This window comes from Grampus griseus (genome assembly GCF_964374135.1).
Source record: "Grampus griseus genome assembly, chromosome: 19".
Lineage (NCBI taxonomy): Eukaryota > Metazoa > Chordata > Mammalia > Artiodactyla > Delphinidae > Grampus > Grampus griseus.
In genome coordinates this window covers 20,649,564-20,672,953 of record NC_139013.1, presented here as the reverse complement: position 1 = coordinate 20,672,953, position 23,390 = coordinate 20,649,564, and positions in this window count along the sequence as shown.

The window sequence follows — 23,390 nt, the reverse complement described above, 5'->3', positions numbered from 1 at the left end:
ACAAACAAGGTGGCATAGGTTTGATTGATGTTGGGCAGACAGGCATTGTGCCAAGGGAGGGCAGAGCAGCGGGAGAGGGGAACGTGAGAGGTCAGTGGACACCCCCTTACACCCTTTACACAGCATTCACCAGCCAGCCAATGCCAGCCCCTGCATCTCAGCCCAAGGGCAATTTCTGGTCACGGGAGAGTGCTAGCCCAGTGCTCACAGCGGAACAGAGCAGAGGGGCCCTGGATTGAATGTCCCCAGGAGAAGCCTTTGTCCAATAATGCCCTGGAGCTGGTGGATAAACACACAGCTTCCCCACGCTTCAGGCAAGACCGCTTTGAGGCCTGTTCCACAGCATCTCCCAGAGCTGCTCAGGGTTTGAGCCCCAGTTACCCACAGCAGTAACCTGCTTACTGGCCTCTCTGCCTTCACGGGCTCACTCCTCTTCCCTACCAGCACTCCCCGGGTCTACTCCAAAGTCAACTCCTTGCACTGACTTTCTCACCTCTGGGTCTGCTTCTGGGGAAACCCAGCAAGAGACAGGCTCTCCAAATGACCCGTCGCAGGTCACATGCCCATCTCACTATTGCCAGAGAGGTAGTGTATTTATTGGCCAGATCTGGGCCACAGGTGGCCTGAGATTCCCTGCTGGACAGAGCAGTAAAGAGCAACTGGAAATTTACGGTGAGGGAGGGAAGGGCATTCCAAACAGAGGGGTCAGTGTGAGCAAAGGTGTGGAAGTGAGAGATGGCCCAGGGAATGACAGGAGCCAGGTGGTGACAGAGGATGGTTTTATGGCAAAGGAGGCTGGGGCTGGTGAGGAGGGGTAAGTTGTGGAAATGGGAGTAGCCTGCAGAAAGGGTTGGACCGATATTGTCTGAGGTCTCCTCTAGCTCTGAAGTGCTGTGGGGCTGGGGTGGTGTCAGGAACTGATTAGGGTGAAAGTGAGAGTTTGGTGCTAATCAGGGGAAGGTCATAGGTCACATTCTTTAAGGATCCCCATGGTCAGTCCCTCTGACATAGCTTAGGGGGCAGATGTGGGTGAGAGTGTGGCTGAATCAATGCACCTCTTCTAGGATGACACCAGCCAGCACTGAGCACAGTTTGGGATGGGATGGGGTGAGAGCCCAGGCCCCAGGCTGAGCCTCAGGCAAAATCCGGGGTGAACTTCAAGGGCATTGGTACTTCCTGGTGAAGAGGCTGCCCAGGGGAGGCAGGAAAGAGAGCTGGTCTTTATGAGCTCATCCTATGGGCTGGGCACTTGCCACTGTTACCTCACTTTCTAGCTACGAAGTCAAGAAGTAGATACTGTACCCATTTTACATATGAGGAAACTGAGGCTCAGAATTAGGGGGCTTACTGAGGTCATATAGCAGAAAGGGAACATTCACACTCAGGTTTGCCCAACTTCAAAGTCAGTCACAACCCTTGATGTGGAGCAGAGTGACTGGGGAGCTCTTTGGGTAGAGTGGTCAGGGAGGGCTTCTTGGAGGAGGTGGTATTTAAGCTGAGGCTAAATGAAGACATTGAACTGATCAAAGTAAAAAGCTGGGCAGAAGAAGCAACAAACATCAGTGCCTAGCAGGGGTTGGGTGAGAAGTGGACATATTCAGATATATTTGGGAGTCAGAGCTGACTGACTGGATGAAAACAAGAATAAGTCCCTTGCCCTCAGGGAGGGGTCTCATGTCTAAAAAGGAGTGGCCATCCAGGGGCACTGGGGGACAGTTTCTGGTAACTGGAAATCAGGGGACCTGGGCTCCTGTCCTCCTTCGTCCACTTACTTGTCGTGACTTTGCACAAACTTTACTCCCCTCTGAGTTTTTGTCTCTGAAATGAAATAAGAATGCTTTTAGGGCTGCCCCAAAGGGGGTCATCTGAACCAAGTAAAGCAATGGCACTGGATGCTCCACCAACTCTCAACCACAGAAGGGGCTCTCTCCAGGGCCTGGAAATGAGCACGGGATTGAAATGTGGATTGTGGATATGAGTGTGAAAAGTGCTACGATGACAACACACACAACCAGGGAAGAAGACAAGAGTCTGGATGGGAGAACTATGGGGTGGATAGGGCATCTTGGAAGAAGTAGCTTTAATCTGGGCCTAGATGTTTGGCTCATGGTCAAGCAGAAATGGAGGAAGATGACTAGAAAAGGAGGGCACAGCACATGCAAGAGCGTGGAGGTGGGAAATGACAAACACATCTGGAAAGCAGAGCACAGGGCAGAGACTGGCCTCAGGGAAACACGAAGGGGGGAAATGCTACTCACCCAACTGCTAGGATTGCCAGGAAACCACCAATGCCTCTGGGGAAGACCCTCCTCCATTACCCAAGATGGCCCCAGACTGGCCCCCAATACCTACCAAGACAGTGCCAACAGTAAGAGCAGACAGCACCAAACGTAGATGAGAAATGTAAAATGAATAAATATTGACTGCAACGCGGTGGCTGAAGCCACGACAGTCTTGGGGACGGCGGGCCGGATACATCAGAAACACATCTACACGTGGAACAACTCCTACAGAACACCTACTGAACGCTGGCAGAAGACCTCAGACCTCCCAAAAGGCAAGAAACTCCCCACGTACCTGGGTAGGGCAAAAGAAAAAAGAATAAACAGAGACAAAAGAGTAGGGATGGGACCTGCACCAGTGGGAGGGAGCTGTGAAGGAGGAAAGGTTTCCACACACTAGAAGCCCCTTCTCGGGCGGAGACTGCGGGTGGCGGAGGCGGGGAGCTTCGGAGCTGCGGAGGAGAGCACAGCAACAGGGGTGCGGAGGGCAAAGCGGAGAGATTCCCGCAAAGAGGATCGGTGCCGACCAGCATTCACCAGCCCGAGAGGCTTGTCTGCTCACCCGCCGGGGCGGGCGGGGCTGGGAGCTGAGGCTCGGGCTTCGGTCGGAGCGCAGGGAGAGGACTGGGGTTGGCAGCGTGAACACAGCCTGAAGGGGTTAGTGCACCACGGCTAGCCGGGAGGGAGTCCGGGGAAAAGTCTGGACCTGCCGAAAAGGCAAGAGACTTTTCCTTGCCTCTTTGTTTCCTGGTGCGCGAGGAGAGGGGATTAAGAGCGCTGCTTAAAGGAGCTCCAGAGACGGGTGTGAGCCGCGGCTAACAGCGTGGATCCCAGAGACAGGCATGAGACGCTAAGGCTGCTGCTGTCGCCACCAAGAAGCCTGTGTGCGAGCACAGATCACTGTCCACGCCGCCCCTCCCGGGAGCCTGTGCAGACCGCCACTGCCAGGGTCCCGGAATCCAGGGACAACTTCCCCTGGAGAACACGCGGCGCGCCTCAGACTGCTGCAACGTCACGCCGGCCTTTGCCGCCACAGGCTCGCCCTGCACTCCATACCCCTCCCTCCCCCGAGCCTGAGTGAGCCAGAGCCCCCGAATCAGCTGCTCCTTTAACCCCGTCCTGTCTGAACGAAGAACAGACGCCCTCAGGCGACCTACACGCAGAGGCGGGGCCAAATCTAAAGCTGAACCCCGGGAGCTGTGCGAACAACGAAGAGAAAGGGAAATTTCTCCCAGCAGCCCCAGGAGCAGCGGATTAAAGCTCCACAATCAACTTGATGTACCCTGCATCTGTGGAATACATGAAGAGACAAAGAATCGTCCCAAATTGAGGAGGTGGACTTTGGGAGAGAGAAAGATTATTTTTTCCCCTTTTCCTCTTTTTGTGAGTGTGTATGTGTATGCTTCTCTGTGAGATTTTCTCTGTATAGCTTTGCTTTCACCATTTGTCCTAGGGTTCTGTCCGTCCATTTTTTGTATTTTTTTTGTTTTTACTTAAAAAAATTTTTTCTTAATAATTATATTCTATTTTTTATTTTAATAATTTTATTTTATCTTACTTTATTTTTTATCCTATTTTTTTATTTATTCTCTCTTTTATGCTGAGCCGTGTGGAAGACAGGCTCCTGGTGCTCCAGCCAGGCGTCAGAGCTGTGCCACTGAGGTGGGAGAGCCAAGTTCAGGACACTGGTCCACAAGAGACCTCCCAGCTCCACGTAATATCAAATGGCGAAAATCTCCCAGAGATCTCCATCTCAACACCAAGACCCAGCTCCACTCAACGACCAGCAAGCTACAGTGCTGGACACCCTATGCCAAACAACTAGCAAGACAGGAACACAACCCCACTCATTAGCACAGAGGCTGCCTAAAATCATAATAAGGCTACAGACACCACAAAACACACCACCAGATGTGGACCTGCCCGCCAGAAAGACAAGATCCAGCATCATCCACCAGAACACAGGCACTAGTCCCCTCCACCAGGAAACCTACATAACCCACTGAAACAACCTTAGCCACTGGGGACAGACACCAAAAACAATGGGAACTATGAACCTGCAACCTGCAAAAAGGAGACCCTAAACACAGTAGGATAATCAAAATGAAAATAAAGAAAAACACACAGCAAATGAAGGAGCAAGGTAAAAACCCACCAGACCTAACAAATGAAGAGGAAATAGGCAATCTACCTGAAAAAGAATTCAGAATAATGATAGTAAAGATGGTCCAAAATCTTGGAAATAGAAGAGAGAAAACGCAAGAAACATTTAACAAGGAACTAGAAGAACTAAAGATGAAACAAGCAATGATGAACAACACAATAAATGAAATTAAAAATACTCTAGAAGGGATCAATGGCAGAATAACTGAGGCAGAAGAATGGATAAGTGACCTGGAAGATAAAATAGTGGAAATAACTACTGCAGAGCAGAATAAAGAAAAAAGAATGAAAAGAAATGAGGACAGTCTCAGAGACCTCTGGGACAACATTAAACACACCAACATTCGAATTATAGGAGTGCCAGAAGAAGAAGAGAAAAAGAAAGGGACTGAGAAAATAATTGAAGAGATTATAGTTGAAAACTTCCCTAATATGGGAAAGGAAATAGTTAATCAAGTCCAGGAAGCACAGAGAGTCCCATATAGGATAAATCCAAGGAGAAACATGCCAAGACACATATTAATCAAACTATCAAAAATTAAATACAAAGAAAACATATTTAAAGCAGCAAGGAATTGAGGATATGGGGAGGGGGAAGGGTAAGCTGTGACACAGTGAGAGAGTGGCATGGACATATACACACTATCAAATGTAAAATAGATAGCTAGTGGGAAGTAGCTGAATAGCACAGGGAGATCAGCTACGTAGTTTTTGACCAACTAGAGGGGTGGGATACGGAGGATGGGAGGGAAGGAGATGCAAGAGGGAAGAGATATGGGAACATATGTATATGTATAACTGATTCACTATGTTATAAAGCAGACACTAACACACCATTGTAAAGCAATTATACTCCAATAAAGGTGTTTAAAAAAAAAAGCAGCAAGGGAAAAACAACAAATAACACACAAGGGAATCCCCATAAGGTTAACAGCTGATCTTTCAGCAGAAACTCTGCAAGCCAGAAGGGAGTGGCAAGACATATTTAAAGTGATGAAGGAGAAAAACCTACAACCAAGATTACTCTACCCAGCAAGGATCTCATTCAGATTTGATGGAGAAAGTAAAACCTTTACAGACAAGCAAAAGCTGAGAGAGCTCAGCACCACCAAACCAGCTTTACAACAAATGTTAAAGGAACTTCTCTACACAAGAAACACAAGAGAAGGAAAAGATCTACAATAACAAACCCAAAACTATTAAGAAAATCGGAATAGGAACATACATATCCATAATTACCTTAAATGTAAATGGATTAAATGCTCCCACTAAAAGATACAGACGGGCTGAATGGGTACCAAAACAAGACCCATATATATGCTGTCTACAAGAGACCCACTTCAGACCTAGGGACACATACAGACTGAAAGTGAGGGGATGGAAAAAGATATTCCATGCAAATGGAAATCAGAAGAAGTCTGGAGTAGCAATTCTCATATCAGACAAAATAGACTTTAAAATAAAGATTATTAGAAGAGACAAAGAAGGACACTACATAATGATCAAGGGATCGATTCTAGAAGAAGATATAACAATTGTAAATATTTATGCACCCAACATAGGAGCACCTCAATACATAAGGCAAATACTAACAACCATAAAAGGGGAAATCAACAGCAACACAATCATAGTAGGGGACTTTAACACCCCACTTTCACCAATGGACAGATCATCCAAAATGAAAATAAATAAGGAAACACAAGCTTTAAATGATACACTAAACAAGATGGACTTAATTGATATTTATAGGACATTCCATCCTAAAACAACAGAATACACATTTTTCTCAAGTGCTCATGGAACATCTTCCAGAATAGATCATATCTTGGGACACAAATGTAGCTTTGGTAAATTTAAGAATACTGAAATCGTATCAAGTATCTTTTCTGACCACAGCGCTATGAGACTAGATATCAATTACAGGGAAAGATCTGTAAAAAATACAAACACATGGAGGCTAAACAATACACTACTTAATAACGAAGTGATCACTGAAGAAATCAAAGAGGAAATCAAAAAATACCTAGAAACAAATGACAATGGAGACACGATGACCCAAACCTATGGGATGCAACAAAAGCAGTTCTAAGAGGGAAGTTTATAGCAAAAAAATCCTACCTTAAGAAACAGGAAACATCTCAAATAAACAACCTAACCTTGCACCTAAAGCAATTAGAAAAAGAATAAAAAAAACCCAAAGTTAGCAGAAGGAAAGAAATCATAAAGATCAGATCAAAAATAAATGAAAAAGAAATGAAGGAAACGATAGCAAAGATCAATAAAACTAAAAGCTGGTTCTTTGAGAAGATAAACAAAATTGATAAACCATTAGCCAGACTCATCAAGAAAAAAAAGAGAGAAGACTCAAATCAATAGAATTAGAAATGAAAAAGGAGAAGTAATAACTGACACTGCAGAAATACAAAGGATCATGAGTGATTACTACAAGCAAATCTATGCCAATAAAATGGACAACCTGGAAGAAATGGACAAATTCTTAGAAATGTACAACCTTCCAAGACTGAAGCAGGAAGAACTAGAAAATATGAACAGACCAATCACAAGCAGTGAAATTGAAACTGTGATTAAAAATCTTCCAACAAACAAAAGCCCAGGACTAGATGGCTTCACAGGCGAATTCTATCAAACATTTAGAGAAGAGCTAACACCTATCCTTCTCAAACTCTTCCAAAATATAGCAGAGGGAGGAACACTCCCAAACTCACTCTACGAGGCCATCACCCTGATACCAAAACCAGATAAATATGTCACAAAGAAAGAAAACTACAGGCCAATATCACTGATGAACATAGGTGCAAAAATCCTCAACAAAATACTAGCAAACAGAATCCAACAGCACATTAAAAGAATCATACACTATGATCAAGTGGGGTTTATCCCAGGAATGCAAGGATTCTTCAATATATGCAAATCCATCAACATGATACATCATATTAACAAATTGAAGGAGAAAAACCATATGATCATCTCAATAGATGCAGAGAAAGCTTTCAAGAAAATTCAATACCCATTTATGATAAAAACCCTGCAGAAAGTAGGCATAGAGGGAACTTTCCTCAACATAATAAAGGCCATATATGACAAACCCACAGCCAACATCATCCTCAATGGTGAAAAATTGAAACCATTTCCACTAAGATCAGGAAAAAGACAAGGTGGTCTACTCTCACCACTCTTATTCAATATAGTTTTGGAAGTTTTAGCCACAGCAATCAGAGAAGAAAAAGAAATAAAAGAATCCAAATCAGAAAAGAAGAAGTAAAGCTGTCCCTGTTTGCAGATGACTGATACTATACATAGAGAATCCTAAAGATGCTACCAGAAAACTAGTAGAGCTAATCAGTGGATTTGGTAAAGTAGCAGGATACAAAATTAATGCACGGAAATCTCTGGCATTCCTATACACTAATGATGAAAAATCTGAAAGGGGAATTAAGAAAACACTCCCATTTACCATTGCAACAAAAAGAATAGAATATCTAGGAATAAACCTACCTAAGGAGACAAAAGACCTGTATGCAGAAAATTATAAGACACTGATGAAAGAAATTAAAAATGATACAAATAGATGGAGAGATATACCATGCGCTTGGATTGGAAGAATCAACATTGTGAAAATGACTCTACTACCCAAAGCAATCTACAGATTCAATGCAATCCCTATCAAACTACCACTGGCATTTTTCACAGAACTAGAACAAAAAATTTCACAATTTGTATGGAAACACAAAAGACCCTGAATAGCCAAAGCAATCTTGAGAAAGAAAAATGGAGCTGGAGGAATCAGGCTCCCTGACTTCAGACTATGCTACAAATCTACAGTAATCAAGACAGTATGGTACTGGCACAAAAACAGAAATATAGATCAATGGAACAGGATAGAAAGCCCAGAGATAAACCCACGCACATATGTTCACCTTATCTTTGATAAAGGAGGCAAGGATATACAGTGGAGAAAAGACAGCCTCTTCAATAAGTGGTGCTGGGAAAACTGGACAGGTACATGTAAAAGTATGAAATTAGAACAGTCCCTAACACCATACACAAAAGTAAACTCAAAATGGATTAAAGACCTAAATGTAAGGCCAGACACTATACAACTCTTAGAGGAAAACATAGGCAGAACACCCTATGGCATAAATCACAGCAAGATCCTTTTTGACCCACCTTCTAGAGAAATGGAAATAAAAACAAAAATAAACAAATGGGACCTAATGAAACTTCAAAGCTTTTGCATGGCAAAGTAGACCATAAATAAGACCAAAAGACAACCCTCAGAATGGGAGAAAATATTTGCAAATGAAGCAACTGACAAAGGATTAATCTCCAAAATTTACAAGCAGCTCAGGGAGCTCAATAACAAAAAAACAAACAACCCAATCCAAAAATGGGCAGAAGACCTAAATAGACATTTCTCCAAAGAAGACTGCCGACAAACACATGAAAGAATGCTCAACATCACTAATCATTAGAGAAATGCAAATTAAAACTACAATGAGATATTATCTCACAATGGTCAGAATGGCCATCATCAAAAAAATCTAGAAACAATAAATGCTGGAGAGGGTGTGGAGAAAAGGGAACACTCTTGCACTGTTGGTGGGAATGTAAATTGATAGAGCCACTATGGAGAACAGTATTGAGGTTCCTTAAAAAACTACAAATAGAACTACCATATGACCCAGCAATCCCACTACTGGGCATATACCCTGAGAAAACCATAATTCAAAAGGAGTCATGTACCAAAATATTCATTGCGTCTCTATTTACAATAGCTAGGACATGGAAGCAACCTAAGTGTCCATCAACAGATGAATGGATAAAGAAGATGTGGCACATATATACAATGGAATATTACTCAGCCATAAAAAGAAATGAAATTGAGTTATTTGTAGTGAGGTGGATGGACCTAGAGTCTGTCATACAGAGTGAAGTAAGTCAGAAAGAGAAAAACACATACCGTATGCTAACACATATATATGGAATCTAAGGGGGAAAAAAAGGTTATGAAGAACTTAGGGTTAAGACGGGAATAAAGACACAGACCTACTAGAGAATGGACTTGAGGATATGGGGAGGGGGAAGGGTAAGCTGTGACATAGTGAGAGAGTGGCATGGATATATATACACTACCAAACATAAAATAGATAGCTAGTGGGAAGCAGCCGCATAGCACAGGGAGATCAGCTTGGTGCTTTGTGACCACCTAGAGGGGTGGGATAGGGAGGGTGGGAGGGAGAGAGACGCAAGAGGGAAGAGATATGGGAACATATGTATATGTATAACTGATTCACTTTGTTATAATGCAGAAACTAACACACCATTGTAAAGCAATTATACTCCAATAAAGATGTTAAAAATAATAATAAAATAGAATAGAATAAATATTATTTAAGGGACTGAGTAATGCCATGAATTTTTCAGTGGCAAAAACAGCAGAGAACTTATTACAAAATGCATGAATTTCATATTTGACTATAAGTCAAGAGCATCCAGAAAGAGAGGGAGAGTGCAGGGCGGTGGCAAAAGACACCAGCAGCCTTGCAGACTGGAATTAATGAGGTTGTTCCTAACGGGGAAGGAGTGACATGGTGATTAGTTAATTACTACTCAGCCGCCTGTAATTAATGCACAACTGGAATTGGTGTACAATGAATTAAACTACCACATAAAGCTGCTACCCAAATTGAGCACAGGGCCTTGATTACTGATTGAGGTTGTTATTACCGTGGCTTCACCATTGTGATTTCAGTAGTGTCTCTCTCCAACAACATGTTACACAGCTAGTGGGGAACTTGAGCTGAAGAAATGCACTGCCTGGTGAGGGTGTGATCCTGATGTCACACTTAGGATGGGGCTCCCTGTGGCTGGAGCCTGGCCCAGAGAATGTTCTCAATGACCGGGTAGGGAAGGGGTGTGGAGGACAGGGAGGAATGATGGTGGGAGGGAAGGAAAGATGGGAGGGGCAGGAAGATGGGAGGGGGCAAGAAGACAAGGATCTGTCCTCTTTCCTCCAAGAGCACTGCTGTCCTCCTGCGCTCCCTGTCACCCTTGTCTGTTTCTGAGACCATGGCAACCACGATGGAGGCTACTGCAACAGTCCATTCTAGGTGCCCCCTCCAGTGCATTCTTACACAGTGGCCAGGGTGATCTTTTACAGGCAAGCCAAACCATGTCTCTCCACTGCTTAAAACCCTCCAGTGGATTTCTACCATAATGAGAATAAAATTTACTCTCCGAATCATGACTTAGAAAAGTCCTGGTGTGACCTGATTCCTACTACCTTTCTGCTTCATTTCTCCCTCTCCCCCTCATTTACATGGCCCAGCCATACTGGTCTCTTTGTGCCACAAAATCTCTAAGCACAAGTTCACCCCAGGACTTTTGCACGTGCTGTTCTAGCTGCCTGGAACTCTGTTCGCATTAAGGAGTTCTCCGCTGAAATGTCACCATCTCAGAAAGTCCTGTCCTAACTTCCTCGTCTAAACTAGCCCCACCACCACCACCAATATTCTCTGTCACATGAACCCTGATTAGTTCCTTCACGGCATACCCTATGATCTGAGTTACCTTCCTCAGGTATGTTATTCCTTGTTCATGCCCTGTTCTCTCATTAAAATATAGCCTCCATGGAGAAAAGACCACCTCTTCAGTAGTGCTAGGAAAACTGGACAGCTACATGTAAAAGAGTGAAATTAGAACACTCCCTAACACCATACACAAAAATAAACTTAGAATGGATTAAAGACCTAAATGTAAGGCCAGACACCATCAAACTCTTAGAGGAAAACATAGGCAGAACACTCTATGACATAAATCACAGTAAGATCCTTTTTAACCCATCCCCTAGAGAAATGGAAAATGAAAAGAAAAATTAAAAAATGGGACCTAATGAAACTTTAAAGCTTTTGCACAGCAAAGGAAACCATAAACAAGACAAAAGACAGCCCTCAGAATGGGAGAAAATATTTGCAAACGAAGCAACTGACAAAGGATTAATCTCCAAAATATGTAAGCAGCTCATGCAGCTCAATATCAAAAAAACAAACAACCCAATCCAAAAATGGGCAGACGACCTAAATAGACATTTCTCCAAAGAAGACTGCCAACAAACACATGAAAGAATGCTCAACATCACTAATCATTAGAGAAATGCAAATCAAAGCTACAATGAGGTATCACCTCACACCGGTCAGAATGGCCATCATCAAAAAATCTAGAAACAATAAATGCTGGAGAGGGTGTGGAGAAAAGGGAACACTCTTGCACTGCTGGTGGGAATGTAAATTGATACAGCCACTATGGAGAACAGAATGGAGATTCCTTACAAACCTAAAAATAGAACTAACATATGACCCAGCAATCTCAGTACTGGGCATATACCCTGAGAAATCCATAATCCAAAAAGAGACATGTACCACAATATTCACTGAAGCACTATTTACAATAGCCAGGACATGGAAGCAACCTAAGGGTCCCTCGACAGATGAATGGATAAAGATGATGTGGCACATATATACAATGGAATATTACTCAGGCATAAAAAGAAACAAAACTGAGTTATTTGTAGTGAGGTGGATGGACTTAGAGTCTGTCATACAGAGTGAAATAAGTCAGAAAGAGAAAAACAAATACCGTATGCTAACACATATATATGGGGAAAAATGGTTCTGACAAACCTAGGGGCAGGACAGGAATAAAGACATAGACATAGAGAAAGGACTTGACACAGGGAGGGGGAAGGGTAAGCTGGGACGAAGTTAGAGAGTGACATGGACATATATACACTACCAAATGTGAAGTAGATAGCTAGTAGGAAGCAGCCACATAGCACAGGGAGATCAGCTCAGTGCTTTGTGACCATCTAGAAGGGGTGGGATAGGGAGGGTGGGAGGGAGACACAAGAGGGAGGGAATATGGGGATATACGTATGCATATAGCTGATTCACTTTGTTATAAAGCAGAAACTGACACACCATTGTAAAGCAATTATACTCTAATAAAGATGTTAAAAAAGAAATATATATATATTATTTATAGCCTCCATGAGGGCCGAAGGTGTCTGTTCTCTCTCATGCATACCCACGGCCCCAAGACTAGTGTCCAGTGAGGAAAAGCAGGCAGGGGGACCCAACACAAAGGCCACACAGAGGCTCCTCTTCAGATGATGGGCCTTGTGTCTCAGCAGACACCAGATGTGACTGCTACTCTCCCACCTGGAGATGGGAGATAAAGTGGGGTTCAGACTCCCCCAAACCACAGTGACTGGGAGGTGGAGAAGGAGAGAGGGGTTACCACCTGCAATTGGAAACCATGCCCTGGTCCAATCTCTGCCACTAAACAGCTGTATGACCTTGGACCATCCTCTCACTGGGCCTTAGTTTCCTTGTATAAAGATGGATGCACTTATTCCTATCCTGACTGCCCCTCACAGGAGCTCAGTAAGCTGAGGTTAGAGAAAGTACACAGTGGGCACCACATCAGGATGAGTCCTGGCTCTGAAGGGCCCAGACTGTTTGCAGACTCCCTGCTGCCTGGATGAGAGTGACCCATGGACCCGGAAGGCTCAGGAACCTGGCCAAGTGCTCTCACTTCTACCTGCAGCCCCACTGGAAGGAGTGCAAGGTAACTCCAGAGGGCCATGTGCTGGCCCAAGGCCTGGACTCACCTGGTCTGAAGAAGAGGAGAAATAAACACCAGGGCAGCAGCTTTCCCTCTGAATATTGTGGTGAGGAGCCTGGAGTCTGGCAGACTGTGCCCAGCATCACCCCAGTGGGAGAGAGGCCTCCACACAGGAAGCTCCAGTTTCCTGGAATCCCCCAGACAGTGGTTGGGCCAGAGTTCCTGCATGCCCCCAGGGCTGATGCCACATGCCACACTGCCAGACCAATAGCTGACACAAAAGATGTGTGGGGTTCTGGCTGGGGAATGGGGAGAAGGCTACTGGCACGCACTGGGGATGTCAGAGGAGAGCTCCAGGGGCTCACAGTGGATTTGGGGATATCCACAGGGGTGTAAGTTGACCCCTACTCATTGTAGGAAAGGCCACAGGACTGTGTCTTCGACTATGATTTTGTTTGCTAATTTTTTGAGGTATACATCCAGCAAAGCATCTCAAGTGTCCAACTCAACTAATTTTAACTGACGTATATGCTGTGTAACTACCACCCAGATTAAGATATAGAACATTTCTAGCATCCAGCCCCCCACAAAGCAACCACTATTCTAACTTTTATCACTGTCAATTAGTTTTTTAATTGCATTTAAATGGCTTTTTCTGCCCAGCATAACGTTTGGGAGATTCATCTGTGCTGATGTACATATCACCAGTCGTTTTCTATTTTACCGCTGAGTGGTACTTCACTGTGTGGCTGGACTCAATTTGTTTATCTGTGCACCTGCTGATAAGCACCTAGGTGGTTTTCCAGTTTGGGACTATCATGAATAAAACTTCTAAGAACATTCATATTTCTGTCTCTCAGCACACACAAGCCATCCATAGGGCAAATGATGGCTCAGAAGGTAGGCAGATATTCAGCTTTAGAAGAAAAGGCCTAACAGTTTTCCAGAGTTGCTGTACATTTTCACATGCAATGTATGAGTTCCAGTTGCTCCACCTCTTCACCAGTACTTGGTATTGTCAGTCTTTTTAGTTTTAGCCATTCTGGCAGGTGTGAAGTGATCTCTCACTGTGGTCTAATTTTGCATTTCTCCTATGACTAATGATACTGGATATCTTTTTTTTTTTTTTTTTGGTACTTATTGGCCATTTGTACATCTTCTTTTGTGAAGTACCCGTTCAAATATTTTGCCCATTTTCCTACTGAACTGTCTTCCTCTCCTTGACTTATAGGCATTCTTACTATATTCCAGACAGCAAGTACTTTGTCAAACACATGCATTGTGAGTCTCTTTTTCCACCTGAGGAATTTGTTAAAATGGCTGATTCTTTGGCTGCACAGCTGGAGATCCTGTTTGGGAGGGCTTTTAACCAGGGCTCCTGGGGGATATCCTGCCCTACTCACACCTTGCTTTGAGAACCCCACTGAGGTTCAGGGTGGGAAGGCAAGGCATAGGATGAATCCCCACTCTGAAGAAGTCTGCAAACTTGCAGAAGGTTGGACAAACTTGCAGAAGGTTGGGATCCTGACACTCCTTGCCTACATAAATGTTCTAAAGCACGTGGTTTGAGCATTCCAGCATTCAGGAGTTCCATGTTGATTCTTATTATTTTTTTAACATCTTTATTAGAGTATAATTGCTTTACAATGGTGTGTCAGTTTCTGCTTTATAACAAAGTGAATCAGTTATACATATGTTCCCATATCTCTTCCCACTTGCATCTCCCTCCCTCCCACCCTCCCTATCCCACCCCTCTAGCTGGTTACAAAGCACCGAGCTGATCTCCCTGTGCTATGCAGCTGCTTCCCACTAGCTATCTATTTTACGTTCGGTAGTGTATATATGTCCATGCCACTCTCTCACTTTGTCACAGCTTACGCTTCGCCCTCCCCATATCCTCAAGTCCATTCTCTAGTAGGTCTGTGTCTTTATTCCTGTCTTACCCCTAGGTTCTTCATGACACTTTTTTTTCTTAAATTCCATATATATGTGTTAGCACATGGTATTTGTCTTTCTCTTTCTGACTTACCTCACTCTGTATGACAGACTCTAGGTCCATCCACCTCATTACAAATAGCTCAATTTTGTTTCTTTTTATGGCTGAGTAATATTCCATTGTATATATGTGCCACATCTTCTTTATCCATTCATCCAATGATGGACACTTAGGTTCTTTCCATCTCCTGGCTATTGTAAATAGAGACGCAATGAATATTTTGGTACATGACTCTTTTTGAATTATGGTTTTCTCAGGGTATATGCCCAGTAGTGGGATTGCTGGGTCATATGGTAGTTCTATTTGCAGTTTTTTAAGGAACCTCCATACTGTTCTCCATAGTGGCTGTACCAATTCACATTCCCACCAGCAGTGCAGGAGTGTTCCCTTTTCTCCACACCCTCTCCAGCATTTATTGCTTCTAGATTTTTTGATGATGGCCATTCTGACTGGTATGAGATGATATCTCATTGTAGTTTTGATTTGCATTTCTCTAATGCTTAATGATGTTGAGCATTCTTTCATGTGTTTGTTGGCAATCTGTATATCTTCTTTGGAGAAATGTCTATTTAGGTCTTCAGCCCATTTTTGGATTGGGTTGTTTGTTTTTTTGTTATTGAGCTCCCTGAGCTGCTTGTAAATTTTGGAGATTAATCCTTTGTCAGTTGCTTCATTTGCAAATATTTTCTCCCATTCTGAGGGTTGTCTTTTGGTCTTGTTTATGGTTTCCTTTGCTGTGCAAAAGCTTTGAAGTTTCATTAGGTCCCATTTGTTTATTTTTGTTTTTATTTCCATTTCTCTAGGAGGTGGGTCAAAAAGGATCTTGCTGTGATTTATGTCATAGAGTGTTCTGTCTATGCTTTCCTCTAAGAGTTTGATAGTTTCTGGCCTTACATTTAGGTCTTTAATCCATTTTGAGATTATTTTTGTGTATAGTGTTAGGGAGTGATCTAATCTCTAAATGTGTCCTCTCTTGGTGTCAGAGTCAAGTTTCAGGTGAGCTGGCTTGTAAGACATGGTCGGCACTCCCTGTCACAGAGTGCTGACCAGTGGCTGGCAATCTCCTCAGCTGCCTTGCTTCTCCAACTCCAGAAGTCTTTTGTTTGTCATGCTTACCCACAGATGACCCCTGGGTAAACTCATTTGATCTAAGAACATTTAAACCCCCACCATGTCTCTTCCCTGTGTGATCTCTGAAATGTCTTGGTCATGGCTACACAGAGTCATAGGCACAAGGCATCGCAGGGCATGAGAACATAATCATTGGTAATGATTTGCCAACACTTCCCAGTACATGCCTCCTTTAAGCATCTTATAATGCCAACTAATGAGAAAAAAATGGCATCCGCAAACCATACAAGCAGTCAGCATGCCCGAGGGTTAAGTGCTTATTCAGAGAGGTTTGCTCCATGACAGTGGAAGGGAAATTGGCCAAACCAGTGGAGACTCCCCCAGGAAGAGTTTTAAGAGCTGTTCTCTCCTGAGATGAGAAGAAGGAGGTGGCAGAATCCACAGAGATGGAATGCCCCCTCTTGGGCAAGCAAGAGGGAAGATGTAATAGTCATGCCATGATATTCAAACCTTAGGGGAGCCAATGAGTGCACATAATGATACAAACCACTGACGTTTATTGGGCACTTCTTCTTGTTGGACTCGAGGCTTAGAATTTTACATTTATTTTTTCAGTTAATCTTTGCAGTTACATCATGAGACCATCACTATTATTAACTCCTTTAAAGAGACTGAGACTCATAGAGGTTAAGGAGCTTGCCCAAAGTCACAGAGCTAGTGAGTGGCAGAAGTAGATTTATGCCCAGGCCTGCCTGGTTTTAAAATTCATTCAGCCCAACACCTGTCCATGTGATGTCTCTGTAGCATGCCTGCTTTATATTAGGAATGGCCCTGAAGTAGTCAAGGCTTGGCCCAGGCCTTCCCACGAAGGGCCGTGCCAGGACATCCTTCAGTAAAGCCATCTTTGGACCAGTCCTGGGAGGCTCCCACCTGGGCTATAAGTGAAGCTGGGGTCTCTGGATTCCCACGGCTATCCTGACCTACTGAGGCATGGGTACCTAGACGTCAGCAGAAGTGATACTAACCAGGGTTCTTGGCCTTCCTGACCAATAGAAATCTATAAGAGGCCAGTCAAAAAATTCAGGCAAGGGTTCATTGGGGCTCCTGCGGCCACAGAAGGAGTGAAAACAAGTAACAGGCTCCCTTGCTCACTCCCTGAGGAGGGGCGAGCTGGTACCTTATATGGGGTGAGGGTAGGGATGTGACCAGGGGTTGGCAGGAGGGGTGGCTTAGGTGTTTTGCCCCCCCTTTGGTGGTGGTGTGTGCAGGGGGCATGCGCAGACACCCTGTTTTTGCTTCCAGCTCTTCAGAAATGGCAGTTGGGGGTTTTATTTGGTCTTTTTTGTATCTTGTTGTCCAGAATTTGCCCCAACTACACGTGCATGTGGTTATTTTTAGTCCCTTATAGTTTCTTTGTATTTTGTAGCTTGAGGAGACATTTGTCCAGGTGCAAGCACTGCAGCAGAGGGTCGCAGGTCCCAGGTCCCAGCCTGTCTCAAAAGCACCATCTCTTCCACCTGCCCAAAGGGAAGGTCTCCATCCAGCTGAGGAATTGTCTTTCTTCCCTTAACTTGATTATAAAGACCATATTTCAGTTAACCTCAGAACCTGCTTTGGCCCCACAGTCTACTTTAGAAGCCAGAGATAGAATTGCACATCCAGTCTTCCCCCGAAGCCAACCAGCCAACACACTGGGCCCTGACAGCCCTCCTCTCATCCTCACTCCTGCCACAGGTCTGAGGGTTCTAGTTGAGGCTCAACATTGCCCTGGCCCACCCCAGAGCCCCATCCCCGCCCTGAAGACAGGCCGGGCCCCAGGCTGGGAATCCTCTTATATTCAAGTTTGTATTCTCAGGACAGTCAGAAGAGCCATTGAACAAGAAACCAGTGTCATGGAGGCAAGGATTGGCCTGGCAGCACTGACTCTGTGACTTTGGGCAAAGGATGTATTGCCTCTGAGCTTTGGTTTCCTTCTGTGTAAAATGGGGATGCTTCCAGCCTGCCCCACCACCCCCAGGTAATGAGGTGAGGTGCTTGGCAAGCACTCCCTTGCCAAAACTTTGCAGGGAAAGATTTTGTTTCCAAGAGGTGAGAAGTTCAACCACAGTGCCAGGCACGTTACCAGCAACAGCTCCAGGTAAACCTTCATGAGTCTTACTTGAGAAATTATGTATACGAATCCCATTATTAGTGAGGTAGCCCCCTCTAATTTCTCTCCGAGAGCTCTCTTTCAGTCAATATTTGCTGAAAATCAAATACAGACCTTGTTATGCATCAATGCAAACACTGACTGAACTCCACCAAAGCATGCCCTGGGCTCAAGAGAGGGAACATTAAATTAATGTGCACAAGCGTCCATGAGATGAAAGGCATCTCCTGACACCTTGGCTAACTTACAGGACCGAGGTTCTGCCCATGTATTCTCACAGATTCCAGGACTCCACTATGCTGGCAGTGAATCAGCACCAACACACTTGAAAATACCAGTCACAGAGCTGAGGACTGGATATTGGAGTGAGTGGGTGAGTGAATGAAGGGGAGAGAGTGGACAGTGGGAAGAACGCAGGCTTGGAGTCACAGGGTCCAGGTTAACCTTGTCTTCACTCACTGTCTGCTATTTCCTGGTTTAACTTTTGAGTCTCCATTTTCTCATCCAGAAAATAAAGTGAAGATTATATGGGGTAAAGATTAAGTGAGGGGCTTCCCTGGTGGCTCAGTGGTTGAGAATCTGCCTGCCAATGCAGGGGACACGGGTTCGAGCCCTAGTCTGGGAAGATCCCATATGCCGTGGAACAACTAGGCCCGTGAGCCACAACTACTGAGCCTGCACGTCTGGAGCTTGTGCTCTGCAAAAAGAGAGGCCGCAACAATGAGAGCCTTGCGCACCGCGATGAAGAGTGGCCCCCGTTCACCACAACTAGAGAAAACCCACGCACAGAAACAAAGGCCCAACACAGCCAAAAATAAATAAATAAATAAATAAATAAATAAAATTTAAAAAAAAAGATTAAATGAAACAATCTTTATAAAGTGCATAGCACGGTGCCTGACACATTGTAGACTCTCAAAAAAATATATTATGATAAATCAACCATCCTAAACCGACAAAGCCACATAACCAAAAAAGCATGATTAAAATGTATGTACTTAGAGACAGGAACTATTTTAAAATGTATACTGGCTGGGACTTCGCTCAGGATTAGGTTGTAAATTCCTCTTTGGACACTGCCCTGCTTCAAACACATGCCATTGTGATAGGTAAAATATAATCCAAAAAGTTATAAAATATACGGCTGTCTTCAAAAACAAGATAAACATTGCAATGACGAGAGAGGAATTAGAAACACAAAGTGGCAGTCAATTGCCACACACAAACACAAAGTGGCAGACTTCCAGTGGCCAAAGCCATAGAGGGGTGGTAGGGGGGACTAAGAGGACCCCACAGTAGGTGGGGTGTGCCTGAGAGCCATTGTGGGAGCTTGCAGGCTGGAGCTGTGCCCCTAATTTAGGAAGGATGTCTAGGAAAATGTGCGCCCAACTGCTATCAGGTGAACAGGGATTCACTAGGTGATTGATGGGTCTAGAATCTGAGCTACAAAGAGGATATAGCAATTACAAGATCTGTACAATTAGTTGGATGCTGCTAAATGCTATTGATTCACTGAAGAGAGAAATGACAGACTCAGATAAGCTGATTAATTACCAACTTGAGGTATGGTATGGCCATCAGAAGACCTCTGTGGCAACGTTCAAACAGACCATCCTTCCTCATCGGAAAGCAAACCATGCTTAAGATGAGACCTAGGATCTAACTATAAGAGCAGCAAAACTCCAGAGAAGACTGAGGTCTCCTATGCCAAAATCAAGGCCTAGGTAGAAAAGAACTGGGACTCTGAGACTTGGGATAGAGACATTTGAGTGGATACTTCACAACAGTGAACTGCTGGACTCCCCTGAGCCCTCTGCCTACAGAAGTGGTCCACTTCCTTCCTAGAAGATGCTTGCTCGACCTCTATTCAGAGAACCCCATGGCCACAAATCTCTTGTAAGACAACATCTTCCCTCCTCAAGATAAGCTCCCACTTCCCCTACTGGCCACTAGAACAATAACTAGAGTCAAATCTCAGCAGGCCCTGCTAAGGGAAGAGAATTATTCACCAATGGAACTGAAGGACCTGACCTATGTGAACCCACAAGAACTAGGAAGGCTTGCCTGAAAGGGGATCTCAAGGCTACTGAACCAAGGGTAGGCGGGGAAGGGACAGAGAACATAAGACTGGATGAGGTTTTTTGTTTTTGTTTTTTGTTTTTTTGCGGTACGCGGGCCTCTCACTGTTGTGGCCTCTCCCGTTGCAGAGCACAGGCTCCGGACGCGCAGGCCCAGAGGCCATGTTTCACGGGCCCAGCCGCTCCGCGGCATGTGGGATCTTCCCGGACCGGGGCACGAACCCGTGTCCCCTGCATCGGCAGGCAGACTCTCAACCACTGTGCCACCAGGGAAGCCCCTGGATGAGGTTTTGACACTTTGTCAGTTTCTGAGAGTCAGTCTTAATAACTTCTGGAATGGCCCCTAGAATCTTGGGGAAAAAATTCTCATCTTAAAATGCAATATGGAAATATGAGAGCAACCTTGTTAAATAAGGGATTCAGATCTTTGATCTCAGAGAAGTGGGCATGTTGGAATGGATCTATTATATAGGCTCTGAGTTCTCACCATATGACTATGTCCATTGAGAAGATCCATAGGAAACTTTCTTCACTAAGGAGCAAGGGAAGAGTTAGGGGTTGGGGTGGGTGGGAAGGCACGGACTTCATTAAGAAGTTTGGTGATTGCTATCTTCTGTAAGCTAGGCTGATAATGGATCTTTTAATGGAGTTGGCTCCCTAGAGTCACTAAAGACAGAAGGATTCTGGAACAGCAGAGGCCATATAGTAGCACTCAGTCATCAGAGGCAAGGTAGAAAGCTAGGTCAGGATGGCAACCAGGGGACTATGACCTACAAGGACTTGTGGTGATTCCCAATAGACCATCATGTGTCTAGGAAAAAGATATATGGGTAGCTGACAAAGTTACTGATCCCTGGTGGGGAACCTTTGTTGTGGCACGTGGGCTCCTTAGTTGTGGCAGGCAGGCTCCTTAGTTGCAGCATGTGGGCTTCTTAGTTGTAGCATGTGGACTCAATTGCAGCATGCATGTGGGATCTAGTTCCCTGACTAGGGATTGAAACTGGGCCCCCTGCTTTGGGAGCATGGAGTCTTAACCACTGCTTCAGCAGGGAAGTCTGGATGAAAATGAAAAGAAAATAGAGATAAATCACACCAATGGGCAGTCACAACATTGTAGCAGTTCTCAGACCCAGAACCCATCAATTGAGTAAAGACCCTGCAACGAAATGCCACAAGAAGTATAAACAATAACCATTACTCCAGTTTTGAGTAACAGCGCAGGGGAAGGGGAAAACCTATATCGTTAGTGTGCTGTTGGACACAGTATCAGAGTCAACATTAGTACTAGGAGACTCAAAACACCATCATCCCCCACCCCTCATTAAAGTACATGGGTACAAGTAATGAATGGAATCTTTTTTGCGCTGGGTCCACAGATCCACCAAGTGGTCATTTCCTCAGATCCTAAATGAGTAATCAAGATGGACTTAGCAGCTAGCATGGTAGGAAAGGCCAAATGCCAGGCCCTGAAATTGTCCCTGATCCCCTGATCCAAACAATCAAAAACAATACCACATCCTGGGGGCAAAGGCAGAAATGAATGTTATTCTCAAAGACTTAAAGATTAGAAAATTGGGACAAAGGAGATCTTGGTTAGATTCTTGTGGATAAAACTATGGGAGCCAAGTGTGTGGGTTTTTGTATCACATGTCAGTGCCCACAGGGAGCACCTACTGCAGGGGAGGCGGTAAACAACTAAGTGGAACCAGGTAGGCAAGCACTCTTATATAGGAGGTACCAACTAGCATCATCAGCCACCCAATACCTGCTCAAGAAATGTTCAGCCACTGAGCAGAAGCCTTTGATACAGTGTCATCCTCAAGAGACCAACAAAACACAGGTGGCAAGTTCATTATATCCAACTCCTTCCACTCTGGAGAGAGCAGTGACTCCTCCTCAGAGGGATTAATACTTTTTTCTGGTATGGGTTTCCTTTCCTGCCCACAGTGTTGCGATCTAAAGCAAACAGGGCATGATTTATTGTCACTGAATTCCACATAACATTGCCTTGTGCCAAGGGACCCACTGTATGAGAAAGGAGGTCAGATATGCACAGGGCCCACTGGGCCTATCACGTACTCAATCACCCAGAAGCTGCCAACTTAGCAAGATGCATTAACTTGGAGGTGACATCTTACAAGCTTGGGATACAGTCCTCAAGATGCAGGATATACCTTGAGTCGAAGGCCATTATAAGATGTTCTGTCTTCAATAGATATAATATATGGATCTAAGAACCAAAAGGTTGAAGTGGCCATGGCCCTGTTATTCATCACTCCCAATGGTTGGCAAATGACCTCCCCCGCCCTCCGAGTTCCCTGAAGGAGAAGTTTCACCAGGAGACACAGTAAAACTCCCACTAAACTTAAAAGTATACTTGCCATCTGGTCATTTGGGGCTCTTTGTACCAGTATATCAGCAGGAAAAGTAAGGAACCGTCATACTGGCAGGGATAATCAGGAGGAGATGCGTTAATGATACATAATGGAAATAGGGAAGGTGTGTTTGGGACATAGGGAATGATCCATTGAGGCATCTCTTAGTGTTCACATATGGTCATCATGAATGGCAATTATAGCAACCATAGCCTGAAAGGATATAGCTCAGGCCCCTCAAAGAATGAAGGTCGGGGCCCCCTTACCAGTAAACCAAGTAAACCAGCAGAGGGCAAGCTGTAGCGGGCGGTTGAGAAGGGACATGCTGAGTATTAGTTATGGCCTCAGAACCAAGCGGAGCAGTGAAAATCTTAGGTTATCCTACTAACCCTCTTCTCCTAAGTTACGTTTCCCTGAAAATTGTAGCCCATCACTCACTCAGGTAATCTATGACTGGATGGAGTGAAACTGTGCAACATGAGAGGATCTGAGAGGCAGGATAATGCAGAACTCTACCCAAACCCCTTTTCACTATCTTTGGGCATCTCTCTCCCATCTCCTGGACCAGAGTCTGGGCAACTCTGAGGCACAATTTCCACTCCAGAGCTCCCTGTGTGACCAGGCCCTCTAAGG